The 23,242-nt window shown below is 48.7% G+C and overlaps 1 protein-coding gene across 1 annotated transcript in view; it reads left to right on the forward strand.

Annotated features, from left to right (window-relative positions):
* The first annotated feature begins 10,458 nt into the window (after window positions 1–10,458).
* Window positions 10,459–23,242, forward strand: part of CACNA1S (calcium voltage-gated channel subunit alpha1 S) — a 761,524-nt gene continuing 748,740 nt past the window's right edge. The window contains exon 1 of the mRNA XM_083173194.1: window positions 10,459–10,681. The gene's annotated coding sequence lies outside the window, so the exon portion shown is untranslated. The remainder of the gene's footprint in view (window positions 10,682–23,242) is intronic.

Raw genomic sequence — 23,242 nt, forward strand, 5'->3', positions numbered from 1 at the left:
CAATGTTCTGTATAAATTGTGAAAACCAGCTTCCAACAACATTTTCTATGCTTTATGGATGCTAGCTGCTAAACACTGAAGCAGTTTTCCCTATGTTTTATATATGTATGTCTAAATAGTTAACAACAAAGTTATGGAGATTCTTCATGGATATCTACTTCCGTTTTTTTACAGTGGATCGCACATTCGTGCGTGTAAAACTATGCTTACCTAGGCACCTAGTAGATTTTGCCTTCCTTTTCCAAATGACGGGGAGGACTTTTACTGTTGCACCCAGCTAGATTGTTCCCTTATTATAGGTTATACTGATATAACCAGCCTTCCCCTAAATATCAGTATTATAACGCACCCAATGCATGTATAAATTCATATATAAATGTATAACAAGCCACCCGATTACTGATGAACGCAGTATGAGACAGCGCTATGCGTCTCACCTGCGTTCCACTGCGAAACCCGGAAGTATACAGCCGGAAGTCGAAAGACGCCGGCTGTATTATCATCTATGAGAAAGATTAAATGTGCTGTTTGCGGCTTAGTACCGCTCGTTTTTTAACGCAATATACTTTTTATAGAAGCATTCTGTCTCCTGCTCATAGTAAGCCTATTGTATTACTGTTTTATATCTGTGAATAAATTTATTATGTTTACACATGTGCATCTGCCCTATCAATTAATATGGGTATATATACCCCTACTCCCAGCCTGTTAAGCTACCTTGAAAAAGCTGCTCCTAAGCAGTGAAACGCGTTGGCCAGGCTACCCAGCCACCCACCCCTTCCATCTGCTGCTTATCCAGACATCACCTTGGCATAGGAGAAGATACCATTGCAATCTCTTTTCCAGAGGAAAAATCTGACCGGGACCTTCATCCATCTGCCTCACCTAGGAGTACCCACGTCTAAAGGAACGCCACCTTTTAAGGTACCCACACTTGGTTCAAAGCAGAACCCACACCACAGAGAATCCATACCAAGGACTTTTTTCATCTCAAAGTTCCTTATTGGAGGACACTCTGCACAAAGGCTTAAGTCCCAGGGCCAAAGAGGACACAATCTATGCCCACCTACCTCATTTCCACTTGCCAACTGATAAGGTGACACTACACAGCTCTGGACGCAGTGTTTTCAATATCCCATTTTTTACTATTCTTAACCCCTTCCCCCGTGCATTTGCATATAATATATTACATGTATGTTTTAATAAACTAATATTGTACTTTTTTAATTTATTTTTGTTTCTGTCATCAAAGTTGCGCAATCTCCTCCACTTGTCTTTTTCTTGTCTTATTGGGCATGGAAGGGCATTCCATAGAGTTAGAGCAGCCCAATGAAAGTTCTGTAATAGTGAATAGGAGCTAGTGAACAGTGCAGTGATATAGATATAGAGAGATATAGATCTTGTGCAGAGTGGAGTGGTCGAGATGTGAGATATTTTGTGAGAAGTAAAGAGATATATGCTGGTGTAGAATGGTTAATAGCTTTATATGTGAGTAGAAGTGTTTTATATTGAATACAGTAAAATACATGCAATCAATGGAGGGACAGGCAGAGTGGATCTGTGAGATGGGTGTAGGGGGCAGTGCGGTGCGGTGTGGTGCCTGCTGCTGTGCAGGTGTCTCCGGACCACTCACCTGGCGCCGCACCCTCTCACCTTCAGGCCGTGCCAAATCACGGTCCTGGAAACTCCGGCACTCGGACACGATGGATCTTCTTCCCGACGAATTCCTCTCCCGGTATTCTTCGCCGTACTGTTAGGGACAAAAGGGTGGTTAAGAAGGCTCCACCGTCAACGCAGAGAGTTGAAGGTGGAGGGTGTTATGGGTGGCCGTGACCTTCACCGGCTGGGTGAATGGTCATCATTGACCGGAGCCTCAGCCACCCAGTTTCACCTATAGGCGCTTGCGCACCCAGGTGTTTAGATAGGGGACTTACACATCCGTGTAAAGTCCCAAAGCCAGTACGTAGGGGAAGGGGAGACAGACAGGGACACACACACAGATGGACAGACAAGATGACACTCACCGTCGCTTTTCTTGTACCTTCTCCAAAACGCCCCTTACAGGTCCCTGTAAGGAGACAACACAAAAACACAGTGCAGGGCCTAACACTTACTAGTGTGACACATAACTGGATAACTACATCACATAGCCCTCAAACTAACAACGTGTGTGTGGTGCAACACAAACTAATGATACTAACAATTCTACACAGGAATGCCCTGCACGGAAAACAGCATACAATACAGTACAAGAATTTACCAACAATTCCTTTGCCTAACCTTCGTTGTTATTCTCCCTTCCTATCTAGAGCTGGCCAGCGTATGCACACTCTAAAGCTTCCCGTTAACTACTTGCGAACCTACGAGAGGACTGCCGCGGAGCACGTCCACCTCCTAATACCCACAGGAAACCACAATATGGGGCCTAGAGCCCTTTCCTACTCACCTGCAGGCCTAGGGGCCTGAATATCACTCACAGGCCTAGCACCTGTCTATCCACACTAGAGTGACTTTGGCCTAATGCCAAAACCACTTACGATCCTACAGACCCTATCTGCAGCTCAGGCCTAGTGCCTGCCTGTGGCCACAGGCCTAATGCCTGATTGAGGCACAGGCCTAGAGGCCTGATTCAATTAGCCCCGGGCTATGGGGAGGCCTCAGGCTTTGTGCCCAGTGATGGGGCCACGGGCCTAGTGCCCGGCTAATTGGGGGGAAGGGAAAGCCCTGGGGCCAGGAGGGCCCAGCTAAATACCAATTAAATGCCCACGGGCCAAGAGGGCCCGACTATAACGCCCACAGGCCGGAGGGGCCTGAAAATACCCACAGGCCTAGTGCCCGACACCCGGTGGTCTAGGGAGGGGTAGGTGGCTTGGGACCGCCTACCTGGGGTTGGGAGAGGCCGCAGGGGGGAGCTTTGTCAGCTCTTCTGCCATCCACCCCTGCTGGCCTCTCCAGATCCGGCTGCCATTTTTCTTCTGCCGCTGGCCCGTCCTGGCCAGCGGTGGCGCCGCTTCTTCTCCTCCTGCAGAAGGCGCCGGAGATCTTCTTTCTTGATCTCGGCGTCTTCTGGCCTCTTCAGCGGCCGCCGGAGCTTTTCTCCCCGCCGCCGCTGTCTCCTCCCGGCGTCTTCACTCTTCAGCCCGGGCACTCCTGCGCTCCGCCGGCTTGGGTCCTTCCTCTTTCTTTGCCTCCCGACGGCGTCTTTGCCTCCCGGCGGGGGGGGGGGGGGTGGGGGGGCAGGGCAAAGGACGGCGCGGCGAGCACTGATTGGCTCGCCGCGGCCGTCTCCTATTGGCCGCCAATTCGGGAGCTGTGATTGGCTCCCGAACGGCGGGATATTCAAACTTGAACTGGCAGCCGAATTGGCGCCATATTTAAAACCCCGCTCTGTCCACCGCCGCTTCGTCCCCGGCACTGTCAGCACTGGGATCGGTGTCTTGATCCCAGCGCTGTCTGGAGCTTGGTCCCGCTGGGGACTCCGCTCCCTCTCCCCCTCACACTGTTGCTCCAGCGCTGGGAGCAGAAGAGTGTTCCCAGCACCGGGGCACATCATTACATATCAGCAGACGATGAACGTCTTGCTAGGAAGATCAGCCTAGCAGCAGCATTTAGAGTGGATTGCAGTGGTGCAAGTCTGTTCTTGGGAAGACCAATAAGGAGACTATTGCAATAGTCAATGCGGGATATACTGAGTGCATGCAAGATATTTAGTAGTGTCTTGTGTGAGATAGGATTTTATTTTGGATATGTTTTTTAGATGCATGTAACATGATTTAGAGACAGATTGAATGTGGGGAACAAAGGACAGTTCAGAGTTGAGGATGACACCTAGGCAATGAGCTTGTGGGGTTGAGTAGATTGTCGAGTTGGCAACAGTTAAGGTGCCCATACACAGTGCGATGATCGCACTGTTATTGGCTGGATCGCATTTCAACGCATGCGATTTGCACGCGATGCGATCAGAAGGCAGTACAAAAAGTGCAGCACATATTTTTTGTACTATGCGATGAGATGCCCGCGGGAGCACACAACGCGTTGCACATCTCTGCTGGTCTCTTTTCTAGTTTGGTGGTGTTAGGTTAAAATTAATATACTGGAATCAAATGTTGTAAACAGAACAAATACAATAATTATGAAACAATTATGTAATTAACCCAAAACACAATAATAACTTTTCATTTTATATTTTTTTCTCAGATGACACTTATAGTCAAAATCGCATCGGGATCGCATGCAGATCGCACAGGTTTTTTACCTTGCGATCCCGATGCGCGCTCCCGTGACAGCACAAATCGAAACCCAGATAGACAGGGCTGCAATGACTATATAGTGCAAATCGAATGTAGATAGCATGAATTGTATGCAAATAGTACAGAGATAGCGAAGATTGCATAGCACTTGAATCTTGTCGAATAGCAAGGGGATCTCTCCGTGTGTACACACCATTAAGTATACAGTTTTATTGACTCTCTTCCTTGTCTCTGCAGCTGCTACACCCTCTGGCAGCTGTATTATCCAGCCATGTCAGTCAGTTAAGAGACTGATAATTGTTTATTTTTATTTTGTGCTATTGGCCTTGCTTCAGATGTAGACACTTGCTTTTTGAGCCATTCGAGGTGACTGGCTTGTTGGATGGACCAGCTGCTCCAAAACACTTGTTCATTGGTTGATGGTAGATGTGAATCTGGACTCATGTGAGCCTCTACTCTTTGCAGATTTGGCAGTATTGGTAAAAGTGGTGGTACTGCTGTCAAATGGATAGTAAATATCTCCTCCATTTAGGGATACCCCTCTGCTGTCACCTGCATATCCTCCATTAGAGATGTATGCAAGTGCAAATTGGTACTGTTACCTGCTTTGTTCTGTGAAAGTGTAAGGACTCGGAGGACTACTGTATATTTAATAAAGTTTCTATGAATGAAAAGTGGTGGTGTTGGCCATAGCAAAAAAACAGGTTCCATCTGGTTTTCATAATTTTTCTTTTGCATGCTAGGAAATGATATACAGAATCTCTTTGGTTGCTATGAGCATCACCTCCATTTATGATTGTTAGAACCATTAGCAAATGAAACCCTAACTTAGGATAATGCAGTGTGTGTTTTTTTTTTTAGCAAGGTGTTGGTTATTTGGATTGGAGATGTTACATAGGGCCTTATTCTAGTTCACTCTTTCTGACAAAATCCTTCTTAGATGGACAAAACCATGTGCACTGCAGGTGGGGCAGATGTAACTTGTGCAGAGAGAATTAGATTTGGTGGGATTTTACTTCAAAGTGAGATCTATATTGCAGTGTAAAAATAAAGCAGCCAGTATTTACCCTGCACAGAAACAAAATAACTCACCCAAATCTAATTCTCTCTGCACATTTTACATCTGCCCCCCCTGCAGTGCACATGGTTTTGTCCATCTAAGAAGGATTTAGTCAGAAAGAGTGAACTAGAATAAGGCCCATAGTTACATAGTAGGTGAGGCTGAATAAAGACGTGCGTTCATCTTGTTCAACCTATGTTTATAATAGTTTATCCCTTGTTGTTTCATATGTTCCAATATTTTAAAGACAGATTATGTTACTTATTCGTACCCGTGGATGTTTTTAACCAATAAATGTTTATCCAACCTTTATTTTAAACGTATTTATAGTGTCTGCCAACACCACTTCTCCAGGAAGCGAGTTCTCCATAGCAACCAATCAAATAAAAAATATCTAGCACCTTCTATAAGTTCATAGCTAAAATCTGATTGGTTGCTATTTACAACATCACCACTTCAGAAAACCCATATCTTAGTAAGTAAAAAAAAGGTACTTGTTTCCTAGCACGGCCACACCGATCATGATCGTGGGCATCGTTAGTAAAAATCGGGGGCATCGCATGCACTAAAAAAATCGGGTGCGATTTCCCATAGGGAACAATGTTAAATGCCTCAATTTACCCAAATCATCATAGGGAACAATGGTAAATGGTCCAGAACCCCCCAAAAACACCCCAGAACAGTGAAATGGCCCCCCAAAATTAGTTTACGCCACCCCACGATCAACGTGAACCCGAAGCGTGGCGAGCGCAGCGGTACGCGTCCTCCGACCTTTTCATACCCCCACTATCCACGTCGGCGTGGAGTTGAGAATAGAATAGTGTGGCGAGTGCAGCGAGCCACCGAGCCCGAAGCGTGGCGAGCGGACGCGGATACCTGTGAAGCCCGCGAAGGGACGCGTTTACCTGTGAAGGTATCCGCGTCCCCTCGCGGGGCTCGCTGCACTCGCCATACTTCGGGCTCGCTGCGCTCGCCACACTATTCTATTCTCAACTCCACGCCGACGTGGATAGTGGGGGTATGAAAAGGTCGGAGGACGCGTGCCGCCGCCCCACGCGGGCTCGCTGCACTCGCCACGCTTCGGGTTCACGTTGATCGTGGGGTGGCGTAAACTAATTTTGGGGGGCCATTTCACTGTTCAGGGGTGTTTTTGGGGGTTTCTGGCCCATTTGCCATTGTTCCCTATGATGATTTGGGTAAATTGAGGCATGTAACATTGTTCCCTATGAGAAATCGGGGGCATCGCGTCTGGACCATTTAAGCCTATGGGAAATCGGGGGCATCGCGTCTGGACCATTTAAGCCTTTTTTAGCCGCCTGCGATGCGACCGACCCGATTTTGACTTTTTTCAATGCATTTCAATGGGAAATCGGGGGCATCGCGTTGGTCGCGTCGCAGACCACTAAAAATTACACCCGATGCCCGCGATTGTGGCCGTGCTAGGAAACAAGTACCAAAAAAAAAAACCTATGTTAGGAGGCGCATTAACTCGCCCTCCCCCCACTGTACACTTTAGTAACATAATAGCGCATGAGCCATGACTCGCCAAATAAGATCCAGGTAGTACAGTAATTTGAAGAATAACACATATTTACATATAGCAGTAACACTTTCCTACTGTAGATACCTGCACTACAAATTCACACAGGAGAAGTTGTGTGTAGTACTGGTCTAGTACTCATTCTATCAGGCTTAAAGGTGCCCATACTCAGTGGCAGGGCCGGCGCCACCACTAGGCAGCTCTAGGCGTTTGCCTAGGGCGCCGGCACCTGGAGGGCGGCAGTTTGCCCCTCACCCCCAGCACTGTGGTACCTGTGTAAAAAAAACTTCCGTCCCCGGCGTCCCTGCTGAGTGCTGGTGTAGGGGTGTCCGTGCCGCCGGGGGAGCCTGCGGCGCTGTTATTGTGTATACGCTTGTCGCGCCTGGCGTGGTCCCTACAGTGAATAGAAAATAACGCCGCGCGCATAGCGCTAGTTATTTTCTATGCACTGTAGGGACCCCGCCGGGCGCGACAAGCGTATACACAATAACAGCGCCGCAGGCTCCCCCGGCGGCACGGACACCCCTACACCAGCACTCAGCAGGGACGCCGGGGACGGAAGTTTTTTTTACACAGGTACCAACCAAGACCCCCCCCCCCCCAGCACTGGGGCGCCCCCACCCCGACTCGCCTGGGGCGCTCCGGTGCTGCTCAGTGGCAAACACAGGATTTTCAGAAGGGGGTTTCCAGAGAGGGGCGGAGCAAAGCACGGAGATGGACACTTAAGTGACCCAGTATATGCCGAGTCAGTTAAAGTATTATAGATAGACCAAATGTATATAAATAATGGTACTTGTTTCCTAGCACGGCCACACCGATTAAGATCGGGGTGGTCGTGCTGAAAAAAATCGGGTCGATCGCATCGCATGCGATTTGGTCGCATGCGATGCGATCGACGCGACCGACCGATTTTTGACCCGATTTTTTTCATTGAATCCAATATAAAATTGGGTCCCTGGGACCCAATTTTACATTGGATTCAATGAAAAAAATTCCCAACCCCCCCAAATTGAAGCGCGTGAATACCAGCCCACGATAGACGCCAACCCGAAGCGTGGCGAGCGCAGTGAGCCCGCGAGGGGCGGCGGTACGCGTCCTCCGACCTTTTCATGCCCTACTATCCACTAGGGCGTGGAGTGAGAATAGAATAGTGTGGCGAGCGCAGCGAGCCACCGAGCCCGAAGCGTGGCGAGCGCAGCGAGCCCCGCGAGGGGACGCGGATACCTTCACAGGTAAACGCGTCCCTTCGCGGGCTTCACAGGTGTCCGCGTCGCCACGGACACCTGTGAAGCCCGCAAGGGGACGCGTATAACTGTGAAGGTATCCGCGTCCCCTCGCGGGGCTCCCTGCGCTCGCCACGCTTCGGGCTCAGTGGCTCGCTGCGCTCGCCACACTATTCTATTCTCACTCCACGCCCTAGTGGATAGTAGGGCATGAAAAGGTCGGAGGACGCGTACCGCCGCCCCTCGCGGGCTCGCTGCGCTCGCCACGCTTCGGGTTGGCGTCTATCGTGGGGCGACGACGGGGACATCTATAATGTGAAATGGGTCATATTGGCCCATTTCACATTTTTTGACATTTTTACACCATTTCAATGTTAAAAATTTTTTTAACATTGAATCCTATGCAAAAATCGGGGGCATCGCGTTGCATCGCGTCGGGACCAATGTTAATGGTCCCGACCGACGCGATACCCCCGATATTTTACCTTTCCCGACAAGATTTCAATGTTAAAATATTTTTTAACATTGAAGTCTATGGAAATATCGGGGGCATCGCGTCGGTCGCGTCGGGACCAATGTTAATGGTCCCGACCGACGCGATGCCCCCGATATTGTATCCTAGCCGGCAAAATGGACCTGATTTCAAAAGAAATCGGGTCCATCGGGGGTAATCGTGTCCCTTAAGTAAGGGACACGATTACTCCCGATTGTGGCCGTGCTAGGAAACAAGTACCTAAATAATAATAATAATATATATATATATATATATATATATATATATCTATATATATACTGTATATAACAGCAGTGTAGACCCCTGGGCATAGCAATGTTTTGGGGCCCCTACCAATCCTCCAGCGGTAGGGGTAGGGGGTGCTATGAGTGGAAGCTTTGATGTCCCGCAGGTGGTAGGGGGTATTAAATCAAACGCTCAGCATGTAGGGCCTGGATCAGTAATTTCCACTAATTACCCCTTTTCTGCACAGATAGTGGGAGATGGGGTAGGAGAAGGGGGCATTGGGCTGAATGAAGGGGCCCTAATGCATAACTTCCAGGGTGGTAGGGGATGTTTAATATGCATAGGAGGGGTCTATAGTGCAGTGGGCTTATTATTCATAATTTTCTGGTGGGAAGACAGCTTGCTTGACTGCAGATATCTCCAGTTCCTGGAACTAGATGGAATTAAAAACTAGAGAATCCCACCTACCAAATGGTATTGGGGACTAGGGGATCAGAGTTGAGGAAGCAGAGCAATCTGCCAATGAGTATATAAAACTACATACCAGGTGTGTGGAGCTGGAGCAGTAACCAGCTGCTGGAAAGCTGATATCTCTGGTTCTGGGAACAGTAGAGACAAGCTGCTAGGGTCCATCAAAGGGGAAGAGTCCCAGCTTTTGGAATATACCCTCAGAAAAACTCTAAGTCAGAAAGAACCTTAAATATCTGACTGGGAAGAGCAATTAGCAGGCTTGGATGGGGACCACTGCTTTGAAGTCAGATATCTCCGGTTCCCCAGGGCCGATTTTTAAAATTCTTGTACCCATGGAAAGAGTGGACCCTCAGCTTTCAGAATAGTGCCCTTAGATTCCTGGGGGGGTTCTGGATACTCAAAAACCCCCCCTGCGTGCGCTACTGCCCATACTGTACACGTTACAATTATTGTATACAATATTGTATATAATATCGCATCTCATCGCATCTCGGTTTTGCGATGAGATGAGATCTAGTACAAAAAGTATGTGCAGCACATACTTTTTGTACTAGATCTCATCTCATGTCATCTCATGAGCACAACCGAGATGCGATGAGATGCGATATTGTATACAATATTGTATACAATAATTGTAACGTGTATGGGCACCTTAAGTTCTAAGATTGTGACTTTGTACTGTAAACACAGTTTGTGTATTAATTGTCTTCTTTGTATGAACCAAACAATTACCTATTTTTACCTGTCTGATCATATAAATTATAGTATTCAACCCATCGTGTACTGTACAACCAATTTTACACTAACAACCTCTCTTTTTTTAAATGTAATGAATATTTATCAAACTAGAGTTAAACAGGTAGTTCCATTGTCATGTTTATAGAACATGTCATGTACTGTAAGGTCAGAAATATGTAACAGTTGAGTATATACAGTAAATAAAAAATATAGTAGTTTCAAATATACTGTACTTGGAGGCTAAGGGTTAATAAAGCACAGTTAGTAAGTTGGATAGGTTGTCTCTCCTCCCCCATACAGGGAGAATTTGAGCTGTGCAGCTGTCACAAGGAGAAGATGCTTTGGGGTCTAAATATAATCATGAGGCTGTGTCTTTCCCTGCCCTGATTGCACTCCATGCTGGGCTAGTCATATATTCTGGGGAAAAAATGCAGCAATTACTTTTTACCCTGTCTATAATATACTAACTATAGTTTTGTCCACTTCTAACTGTCGATGTAAAAATATGGGCTTTTTTCTCTGTATTGGTTGTTAAATGGTAAAGGAGACCGCATAGGGTTTTAAACTGGATGGAATATCATATACTGCAAGAGAACTGAGGGAAACATAAGAAGAAAACATTGAGAAATACAGTTGTGTGTAGCAGAGGAAAACATACAGGTATGTTTTACTATCACTTGTAGATATGTATGTAGAAAGTGTATACCGGAATGGGAACATGCTGGTGATTAAACTAGTTATGTACAGCACATGCTGTACTTTGGGAAGCTGACTAAAGTAGGATACAGTATGACCAAATTACGTGCTTTGAAATGTGTTAGTGTGATATATGGATATGTTGTATCTATTATAAGAAAAATTGTGAATAGAACAAATTCTGTAACGGAGCAGAGATTTTACAGTCTGGAAATAAAATCAGCATTCTGCATTCTATTGTAAATGTAAACTAACACTTCACAGAATTTATATTCTGTCCAAAGAATTATGATGGTTAAGTAGAATTAGTCTTGGGAATAGTTATGGCCAAATTACTATAGTGAATCATTTTATTAAAATTTTGGGCCTGATTCTGGTTCGTATACACTCCGATGTTTTAGCTCTGCGCATGCGTAAATGCGAATAGGCAGACAGGGGGATGGCGCATGGGGATGTCCAGTGTTTTCTGTGCGGTCCCCAAAAAATGGTGGGTGCCCTGGGCGTCCCCATCCAAAGACAGGAATATCAAAGCATGCAAATGTTCTTCATAAATAAAAGTCAGCCTAGACTGACTTTTATTTACAGATGGGTAAAATAAATCATTCAATGGTCGGCGACCATTGAATGATTTTTGGCCTGTAAGCTTGCATGCGAATGGATGTATACATGAAAACATCCATTCGCATTGAAGGAGGGGTTGTATGTGCAATGGCGGGGGCGGGCATTCGCTAAAGGGCTCGCTAAGCAGCTTTCCTGAATTAGGCCCTTTAGCTCATCTCTAAAATTTGACTTTGAACTTTAAAAAAAAAACTGTACAAAATTCAGTACTTTGAATTGAAGTACAAGTACTTTTTTTTAAAATATATAACACCATAAAATTAAGTTTTCTATTACTGGTTATGTACTGTATTAAGAAGCTGCATTTTTCATTATCTTCTGGACACAAAAGGGACACTTCCCTAAAACAGCTTTTTAAAAAAAAAAAAAAAAAAAAAACACGTCAGGACACCTCCCAGGAAAGCTCATGGTTTTGCACTACCAGCTATATTCCAAGAGGCTATCTACATGTCAGTGGTCTATACAGTAAGGGCAATGCATGCGCAGTAGCAACAAAATCACATGTGCACTATTGTTATAACAAATGTCTATATTTAAATACTGTATCTAAAACCTGGTTCAGAGAGGGCACAATTTCCACAGTTGAGTGATTTTGTTGCTACTGCGCATGCATTGCCCTGACTGTATAGACCACTGACATGTAGATAGCCTCTTGGAATATAGCTGGTAGTGCAAAACCATGAGCTTTCCTGGGAGGTGTCCTGACGTGTTTTTTTTTTTTTAAAGCTGTTTTAGGGAAGTGTCACAAGCATGTCAGTGAATATGGCTGTGTTCCCAAACACAGATCCACAGCCATGTTTAGAGGAATTTCAAATGGAGACAATTGCTGCCCAAAGGCTGTTGATGTATATATATATACAGGGCTATTTTTCAGCCGGAACGCTGTTCCTGAAGCTCAACTTAAAAATGACGTCATCAGGAACGGCGTTCTGGAACCTGCTCCAGGCCGCCCAGCACCCGCATCGCCTGCCCGCTCCCCGCACTCCTCTCCCCGCTCCCCTGCCTGCTGAGTCCAGGAGAGAGACGTGCAGCAGTAACAATCACGTCTCAAGCTGGACCGCTAGCCAATGGGCGCTTGCGTCCAGCAGCCAATCAACTGGTGGCTGCTGGACCGCGAGCGCCTATTGGCTAGCGGTCCAGCGGGAGATATGAATTTTAGCAGCACGTCTCTCTCCTGGAGTCCGGGCCGGGGTGCGGGGAGCCGGCCAGCTCCAGGTGCCAGGACATCAAATGGCGCCGGAGCCGTGAAGCCCGCTCCCCCGATCTCTCCCCCGCCTATTCACCGCCAGCCAGGGAGAAGTGACAGCCGGGCAGAGAGCCCGGCTGTCCTCAGAGCAGGTCCGTGATCCCCCTCCACCCTGCAAACGCCGCCCCCCCATCTGATCTCAGAGTGGGGTCGCAGACCCCTTGATCCGCTCCACCCCCCTTGTAGGCGCTGCTCTGCTCTCTCGGCGCTGCTGCAGATGTGTCAGGCGGCAGAGACTTCAGAGTCACTTTTATATGCATACACCGTCGCCAACCATCGAATGATGTGGGTGGATCCCACTAGGCTGCCAAAGGATGTTACTTTGTAACATCTATTCGCAGGCCCTGCGATGGAATCGCCCTTCTGAATGGGTGGTGGGCATTCACACGGCAGGGTTTGGGTGGTGGGCATTCACACGGCAGGGTTTGGTGGACTCGCAAGGCTGCAAATTAGAATAACTCCCATAATTAGAATAACCCCCATAATGCCCACTGGAGTAGCACACTTAATGCCCACAGGAGAAGTGACGCTTACGCACATAAGTACCATTTACACACATTGGGGTCAATTCTGGATCACACGTAGTGACCTGAATTTAGCCCTTACCCCAATAGGCGCTTGTGGTCCAGCAGCTAATCAACTGGTGGCTGCTGGTCCGCGAGCGCCTATTGGCTAGCATGGTCCAGCGGGAGATGTGAATTTTAAATAGCAGCACACAGTGCTCGTCTCCCAGGTACAGCGGGGACAGTGGCGTAACAATAGCACCGCACCCCCCGCAGCGGCGGGGAGGCGCTGAGTAAAGTGTGGGCGCCGGGGGTCTGCGGGGCTATCGTTCCGCTCCTGCCTGCCTGTTCCACTGCTGCCCCCCCCCCAGAGAAAAGTTAACCCCCGCCTGCCTTACCTGCTGCCGCTTGCCCATGCAACGCTGCCTGTAACCGGGACACGCATATCTACTCTGCGGTCCCGGTGCTCCTCCTCGCTCGGCTCGGCTCCTGCTATTGTAAAAAAAAATCTCCTACACAAAATGTCTGCCACCTTACAGCAGACCATTTTTTTGGGTGCTAGAGGAGGCCGCGGCCTCCTCTAGCATCCAAAAAAAACCTGTCTGCTATAAGGGGGCAGACATTTTGTGTAGGAGATTTTTTATAATAGCAGGAGCCGAGCTGAGCGAGGAGGCGGTGCACCGGGACCCCAGAGTAGATATGTGTGTCCCGGTTACAGGCAGCGATGCGTCGGCAAGCGACAGGGGGGTGGGGGCACCAAAAATCCCGGCGGGGGGGGGCAATATTAATCCCCCTAGGCAACGAGCAATTTTAGTCCCCCTTGGCAACAAGCAACTTTTGCCCCCCTTGGCAATGAGCAATTTTAGTCCCCCTTGGCAATGAGCAATTTTAGTCCCCCATGGCAAGGGGGAGTTTTAGTTCCCCTTGGCAACAAGCAGTTTTAGTCCCCTTGGCAAAGAGCATGAAGCTCCTTGGCATTGAGCATGAAGCCCCTAGCATCGAGCATGAAGTTCCGAGCAATGAGCATGTAGGTAAGTGGCACTTATGTGTCAGATGTGTAATGGGCATTACGATTTGTTATATAGTATGTAATGGGCATCATGTGTGACCTTATGTGTAATTGGCATTACAGCATGTGGCTTTATGTGCAGTGGACATTACGGTGTGTGGTGTAATGTTAGGGCTCGTCCCCTTTTCGGCACGCAAGAGCCCCGCCTACTACAAATCGGGGGGTGTGAAACATGCCCTTGCTCTGGGCACCGTGGCACCTAGCTACACCGCTGTGTGCGGCTGTATGTGAACGGGCATGCATTTGCCAGGGTGGGAGGGCCCGGAACACACACAGGCAAGCGGGACCCAGCACTCGGTGAGGAGGGCTCATCAAATCCTCCCCTCCCCCGGACAGGAGGGGGACAGGAGGGGGACAGGAGGCACATCGGCCACGGGGGCCCCTTTATGACACCCAGTGGCCGGTAGGATTCTCCCCCCAGAAACCCCCAACCCCCAGCAGGCCGCACTAGCTACGGTTGAAATCTGCGGCAGCGCAAACCCCCCCCCATCACTGACTCTCCCCCTGCCTCACAGCCTCACTGACCAACTCTTCCACCCCCCCCCCCCCATGCTGGCTCCCTCTACAGGAAGATGGCGCCGCAAATGGCTGCCTAGGAACTGTGCACTCAACCATACTGTGTCCTCAGTGTGATAACTGTACTGTCCGCTATAACTGTACTGTCTTTGCCTATACTGTTACCTACCTGGCTGCTGCAACGTCCAATGGCACCGTTGATGGCTACCTAGGCGCTGTGCAGCTCAGCGGTTAAGTGTCCCTGTGTGATAACAGTACTGTCTCTGCTAAAAGTGGACTGTTTCTGCTCATACTGTTACCTACCTGGCTGCTGCAGCGACCAGTGGCGCCACCGAGGGCTGCCTAGGCGCTGTGCAGCTTGGTCAGTATGTGTTCCCGTGTGATAAATGTACTGTCCCTGCTTTTATTGTTGCCCACCTGGCTGCTGCAACGACCAGTGATGCCGCTGATGGCTGCTTAGGCGCTGTGCAACTCGGTGAGCATGTGTACGTAATGTTTTAATGTATGTAATCCCCCCCACTGATTGATGCTGCACTGTAATCCACAAAAAAAATCCTAGTGTGCGCAAGCACACATGGCCAATAAAGTTGATTCTGATTCTGACATGGGCCTTAATCCAGATCTGATTGCAGTACAAATTTGTTTGGAAAATGGGCAAAACCATGTGCACTGCAGGTGGGGCAGATGTAACATGTGCAGAGAGAGTTAGATTTGTGTGAGTTATTTTGTTTCTGTGCAGTTTAAATACTGGCTGTATTATTTTTACACTGCAGTTTAGATTTTAGTTTCAACACACCCCACCCAAATTTAACTCTCTCTGCAGAATGTTACATTTGCCTCACCTGCAGTGCACATGGGTTTGCCCAGTTTCCAATTAAATTTGTACTGCAATCAGATCTGAATAAGGGCCATGTTACATTTGCCTTTCCTGCAGAACAGCCCATTTTGAGAATTTGCCCTGCAATCGAGTCTGAAATAGGCCCATAAAGCCCACTGCAGTAGTGTAGGGATAGCCATCGATGGTTGCCATATGTGTGACCATTGATAGTTTTATATATCGATGGTCCTCTATTTTATTTGAGTGATTAACCTGTGGGCCAATCAAAAAACATGGGCGGGGCTTTGCAGGTGTTTGGGGTGCATGCTCCGTGTCCCGGCACTTAAAAAAAAAAAAGCAAAACCTTGGTTTTGCTGTGCCTTCGATGTAGGGAAACCATATTGTTCTCCCCCATCGGTGGCAAAAGTATTCAACATCGGCCATAAACCATCAATGATTTTGAATCATCCATGACCTTCCTTAGAGTAGTGCACGTAATGCCAGCATCAGCAGTGCCATTTACATACATTATGCTCACAGAAGAAATGCTGCTTAAGCATATAATGCCCACAGAAGTAGCGCACATTATGCCTACGTTAGTAGTGTCATTTACGCACATAAGGCCTGCTTCAGAGTTAGCTACAGTTTTGCATCTGCAACAGGTAGCACTAATGACTCTGAGCAGGGGGAGGTCATAGCCACACTTCCAGCACAGGACATAGCCTCACCAATTGCTGGGTCCTTCCCTGTGATGTGCAGATGATTTTGCAAACACATTGATACTTTTCTACATAGCAAAGTGCCCACACTTTAGAGGCTGCCCCCTGGTTGTGCAGCCTAGCTACGAAGCCAAGCACAGGCTAGCCATGTTCTGGATCACAGGGTCACATCACGTCACCACTGTGGGTCTCCCTCCAAGCGGTCCAGACATGCCTACATTGTCCGAGCTGCTCACAGAAAATGCTGGTTTCAGCCCACGCATTGCCACCCCATCATCACCACCCACCGGCTCTGAAACTAAAGTTGGCTATGATTGCAGTTTCAGGGCTCGCACATGCACACTCCTGTGCCCATGCATGTGCAGAGATCACTGAATAGCAATGGGGTTTATTCTAGTTCATTCTTTCTGACAAAATCCTTCTTAGATGGACAAAACCATGTGCACTGCAGGGGGGCAGATGTAACATGTGCAGATAGAATTAGATTTGGGTGAGTTATTTTGTTTCTGTGCAGGGAAAACACTGACTGCTTTATTTTACACTGCAATATAGATCTCACTTTGTATAAAAAACCCACCCAAATCTAATTCTCTCTGCACAAGTTACATCTGCCCCACCCGCAGTGCACATGGTTTTGTCCATCTAAGAAGGATTTTGTCAGAAAGAATGAACTAGAATAACCCCCAATATACGCACTTCTGCAATATGCTCTGAATCAGGCCCATATTGCCCACAGAAGACATTCAGCATCCAGTGCCCTGCTCTGCATCCTCTGCTGAGTGCATAGCACCAGCACTGTATCTATTGTCATGCTTAGACCATTTTGACTTTTTTCAGGTGTTAACTTACAGTATATGCACTGACCTTTTGCTTTGTTCTGTTTGTCTGGTCTTGTTGTGTCCGAAGGCCACCTTTGAGAGGGGGGCACTGTTACAAGCTGCAGTCGCAGCTTGTTCCTGTTTGTTTGTTGATACCCCCATGCCAGGGTTTGGTATTCTCCATGTAGTGGAGAACCTGGTATTGGGGTCCCTTGACCCCTCTTCAAGGGGGGGGGGGGGGGTACTGTTAGGATCCGCCTCCAGCGGATCGGTGTTATGCGCAGATTCACATATTCTGTGTGTAGTTTTAGGTTTCCCCTGGATTCTGCTCCCTGGGTTTATCCCAGCCTGTGTGTGTGTTTACTCGCTAGTGGCCTCCAGTGGTCAGCCTGGGCCATTGCAGGTTACTGTCAGTGCTGTGTGTTCAGGACTCAGGTGTCTTAATTAGGCTCCTAGCCTGCAGTGCTCACCTATAGGCAATGTGTAATCAGCACCACATTGTGCTCACTATAAAAACCCTCTGCTCACACACTCCGGTGCCAGTTATATTATTCAGTTTCATTGTTCAGTTCACTGTGTAGTCCACTCTGTCCAGCTTCTGTCAGTTTATGTCCAGCCTGTATCCCAGTCTTGCTGTGTCCCTGCCGGTCTGTTGTGCTCCCTGGATCCTGAAGTACTGTTCAGTGGTGTTCCTGGTCCCTGCTGGTTAACCCTCATCTCTCCAGTCTATTTGATGTACCGAGTACCCAGAGTCATCCCCGTGATCCAGTGTACCTGTTCTGGGTTGTCCTGCAAGGCTGTGCTGCGGTGTCCCAACTTCTCGGCTGCATTACATTTCTCAGCTAAGTTGGGGATTACCCACCTGTCTATTCCTTTATTTGGTTACAGTTGCTTATTACATCTCAGTGTATTGTTACACCCACACCCTGTATTGGCACTATTGGTACCGGTGCATTAATTTTCATTTTGTGTCATCTGCTGAGCATTTTTGCTCCCCTGGGGTTTCTGGGAGTTCCCCGTTTCTGGTGTTTTAGATAGTTGTCCCCTTGCTCTCTCCTGGCCTCGGCGGACGTGTTGTCTATCCATAAGACCTGCCTGTAGCGGAGTGGGGCGGACCTAATTCGCCCTTCAGCCGAGACGGGCCCAGGTGAAGCCTAGCCCTGCACACGTCCATCGATTCCAGCCAAAGGCAACGGAGTTAGATTGACGGGGACACTCCCAGAACCCTTACACATATACGTTATATTTCATTTATCTTGTCTTTCCTTAATAAATTGCTTTATTTACAAACCAATCGGTACCAACTCTATAACCAGTGAATGAAGATCCTGTCACTGGCTGATACGTATCATGATTGACAGCTGACCTAACCTATGAGCAGTAAACTCTGTAATGATTTTGTCATTGGATGACGTGTAGTCTGATTGACAGTTGGTTCAACCTATGTAGACACTGAACACTACCAGCCAATTATCATATTCATTAATCCACAGGTATTTAATGAGCTTCCAGGTACCACCCTGGTTGGTCCTGACGAAGCTCACTAGCGAAGAGTTCGCCGACCGTACACTTCATGGGCTATCCCCACCCCCTTCCCCATTGAAATGTACAAAATTTTGATCTGTTTAGCTTAAGAGGTGTGTGAGCCAGTAGACCGCTAACTATCAGCCCGTTGGTTGTCAGACGCGACAGAGCGCATGCTAGCGTGTCACCGCTGCTTCTCGTTTGTGCACAGTGTGAGACGGCGTATCTTTGTGGAACGCCCCACACTCCGGTGCAGACGGGAATCGGAGATACGGCCTGCATGTAGCCGCAGTACGACTCTTAGTGTCCCGCACCAGATACTTGTAATGGGTGCCACAACCTGAGCACCGTGTATACATAATACCCAGCAGGAGTAAGCCGGGCACCGCCAATATATAGGTGAGAGTCACGGAGTGGATATACTTACGCTGTTATACTGTTAATCACAGAACTGATATACTTACGCTGCTGATAAATATACCAGATTCCTACTTGAGAGATTATCCTCATCTGACCTGATTGACAGGCAGGACTTGATCCCGAGTAAACTATAGGGAATCCATTAGTTCACTACTCTGCCGCATACCAGAATTGATTCATATACTGTATATGTGATTAGACAGTGTACATATCACTATCTAGTGAAAAATTGTTATAAGGGGTGTGGGGTCCCACATTGCAAGGATAACTTTATCCTTTAAAAAAAATTTTTAGCCAGATATCAATAAAGGCTATATTTTAATTAAAACTCTCAAGGTGCACCACAAAGTGACATTCTTCTCTGTCTATGAATTCCACAATAGCGACATGCTTTGCGGAATCGCTCCGCTTTAGCTCCTCCTTCACTTTCTCCAGCTGCTTTTGACAGCCTGATCAGGGGAATCACCTGACTAATGCAGGCAGTGTTGGAACTGACTTCATGTGTGGCTACTTCAAATGGCTGGAGAACCTTGCACAACACGGAAATCAGCCTCCACTGCGCTTGAGTCAAGTGCAGCCCCGCTCCTCTGACTATGTCGTAGGTGGCCGTGTAGGCTTGAATGGCCTTTTGCTGCTCCTCCATCCTCTGCAGCATATAGAGGGTGGAGTTCCAGCGCGTCACCACCTCTTGTTTCAGCTGATGGCAGGGCAGGTTGCGGAGTTTTTGCTCCCGCTCCAGCCTTCGGCAGGCAGTGGCAGAATGCCGAAAGTGTCCGCAAATTTTGCGTGCCACCGCAAGCATCTCCTGTCATTTTTTATGAAATGCTGCACCACCAAATTTATTGTGTGGGCAAAACATGGTACGTGCTGGAAATTGCCCATGTTTAATGCCCGCACAATGTTACTGGCGTTGTCCGACACCACAAATCCCCAGGAGAGTCTAAGGGGGGTAAACCACAGGGAGATGATTTCCCTCAGTTTCTCTAAGAGGTTGTCGGCATTGAAACCGGTGATACACAGCGTAGCCTGCCTAAGAAGGAGCTGGTATGCAGGAGATGCTGCTGCTGCGGAAGGCGATGCATCTACCCAGTGGGCTGTCGCAGTCATATAGTCTTTAGTTTGCCCTGATCCACTTGTCCACATGTCTGTAGTTAAGTGTACAGTGGGTACAGCCGCATTTTTCAGGGCACTGAGGACACTTTTTCTGACCTCCCTGTACATCGCGGGTATCGCCTGCCTAGTGAAGTGGAATCTAGACGGGATTTGGTACCGGGGACACAATACCTGCATCAACCATTTAAATCCCACTCCATTGATGGCAGACACCCAGGGCCGGTGCTAGGGGGTTTGGCGACCTCCTGCAAACTAAAAAATTGCGCCCACCCAAACTTTACAAAGGGAGGGGTTTGGCCACACAATAATGCTCCCACTCCAAATTACACCACACAGTAGCACAATCTTATTCACCTAACACAGCACCAGTGCCGTAACTAGCAATTTTGGTGCCATGTGTGAAAAAATAGGGACAGTGCGCGCCGAAGGCACGCGCAAAATTGTAGAAGCGTGGCTTCATGGGGAATTGGCGTGGTCACATAAAAGTACCAATAACACCATAATCCCCATAACACATTATGCTTCAAACCTCAAAGCCCATAACACATTATAGTAACCACACACAGTAATGCACATTATTTGTAATGCCACGCATCATGATGCCCCTTGCACAATATGCAGAACACCATAATGCCCATTACACATTATGCCACACACTGTAATTCCCCTTACATAATATGCCATGCACTATAAGGCCCATATGACATTGACACACATTATGCTACACATAATGCCCCGAGTACTCCTGCATATGCCCACATTTGTAGCGTTGCTTATTCTTAACACCCACACCAGTTGCGAAAAGTAGTTGCTCTGCTTACAAGTAGTGCCCACAGCAGTTGCCGACAGTAGTAGCGCTGCGTAACCATATACCCACTCCAGATGCTGACAGTAGTACCTCTGCTTATACATAACACCCACACCAGTTGCCAAAAATAGTTGCTCTGCTTATACACATGCCCACACCAGTTGCCTGAAAGTAGTACCTCTGCTTATACGTAGTGCCCACACCAGTTGCCGACAGTAGTAGCACTGTGTAACCATATGCCCACACCAGTTGCTGACATTAGTAGTGCTGCCTGTACACATGCCTACACCAGTTGCCGACATTAGTAGTGCTGCCTCTACACGTGCCTACACCAGTTGCCGACATTAGTACCGCTGCCTCTACACGTGCCCACACCAGTTGCCGACAGTAGTAGCACTGTGTAACCATATGCCCACACCAGTTGCTGACATTAGTAGTGCTGCCTGTACACATGCCTACACCAGTTGCCGACATTAGTACCGCTGCCTCTACACGTGCCTACACCAGTTGCCGACATTATTAGTGCTGCCTCTACACATGCCTACACCAGTTGCTGACTTTAGTAGCGCTGCCTGTACACATGCCTACACAAGTTGCCGACATTAGTAGCGCTGCCTCTACATGTGCCCACACCAGTTGCTGACATTAGTAGTGCTGCCTCTACACGTGCCCACACCTGTTGCCGACAGTAGTACTGCTGCCTACACACTTGCCCATACGAGTTGCCGACATTAGTAGCGCTGCATATAGACGTGCCCACACCAGTTGCCGACGTTAGTAGTGCTGCCTATACACGTGCCCACACCAGTTGCCGACGTTAGTAGCGCTGCCTATACACATGCCCACATCAGCTGCCGACATTAGTAGCGTTGCCTATATGCGTGCCCACACCAGTTGCCGACATTAGCAGTGCTGCCTATATACGTGCCCACACCAGTTGCCGACATTAGTAGCGCTGCCTACATATGTGCCCACAACAGTTGCCGACATTAGTAGTGCTGCCTCTACACGTGCCCACACCTGTTGCCGACAGTAGTACCGCTGCCTACACACTTGCCCATACGAGTTGCCGACATTAGTAGCGCTGCATATAGACGTGCCCACACCAGTTGCCGACGTTAGTAGTGCTGCCTATACACGTGCCCACACCAGTTGCCGACGTTAGTAGCGCTGCCTATACACATGCCCACATCAGCTGCCGACATTAGTAGCGTTGCCTATATGCGTGCCCACACCAGTTGCCGACATTAGCAGTGCTGCTTATATACGTGCCGTCACCAGTTGCCGACATTAGTAGCGCTGCCTACATATGTGCCCACAACAGTTGCCGACATTAGTAGTGCTGCCTACAAACGTGCCCACATCAGTTGCCGACATTAGTACACTTACACTTTACAATGGTGGCAGCTCCATCCTCTCCTGTTTCCTGGTGTCTTCAGTCAGCCAGCCTTGCTCCCTTGTAGCTCCACCCCTTCTGGTCCGTGTAGCCACGCCCCCTCCATCCGTGTAGCTCCGCCCCCGTTCAGACCCTGCTGATGACTATCTGATAATGAGCCAGGAGGGATCTCTGTGCCTCCGGCGCTGCTGCCTGCGATGAAGTGTGACAGGCGCAGCAGCCGGCAGGCACGGAGGACAGCAGAGGATGCAGAGCAGGGACAGTGGCGCCTCTCCTGCACGGCGCCTACCTGCTTTGCATCCTCTGCTGAGTGGGTAGCGCCGGCCCTGCAGACACCGGACGCACGTCTAACACCAACATAGCTGTCAAGGCCGCAGTTATCCGCTTTGCCATAGGATGACTGCTGTCGTATTTCATCCTCATGGAAAACGACTGTTGGACGGTCAATTGCTTAGTGAAAGACAAAGCGGTCTTACGACTTCCCTTCTGGGATGATGACTGACAGGAGCAGCAGCAGCGGCAGTAGTACTGGGCGTAGCGCTGCAGGATCCTCCGGAGGAATCTATGGAGTCATTAATGCAGGTGAGATGGACTGCAGGACTCCCCCCTATCCGGATCGAGGAGGAATTTGTCGAGGAGGGAGTTGGTGGTGTGCACGCGCATCCCCTTTCGACGGTGCTGCCCTCGGTCGCCCGGTGCCCACACCGGGCGACCGCACCCCCCCGTAGCCTCCTCGGGTCCCCCCCCTGCCCCTCGAGCGGGAGGCGGACAGTAATGCATCCGCCTCGCCGCCCTGCTGCCTGGATACTGTGACGCACGCGCGTCACAGTCAGATGGCGTCGCCGTGTTGCTGGCGATCCGCCAGCAGCATGCTGCTGGCGGATCGCCAGCAAAGATGACACCCGGTACATCTGTACGGCAGTATTAGGCAGTGAGCCACAGACAAAACAGGTACGGC

This window comes from Crinia signifera, chromosome 2 (assembly GCF_055691185.1).
Source record: "Crinia signifera chromosome 2, ASM5569118v1, whole genome shotgun sequence".
NCBI classification, from domain to species: Eukaryota; Metazoa; Chordata; class Amphibia; order Anura; family Myobatrachidae; genus Crinia; species Crinia signifera.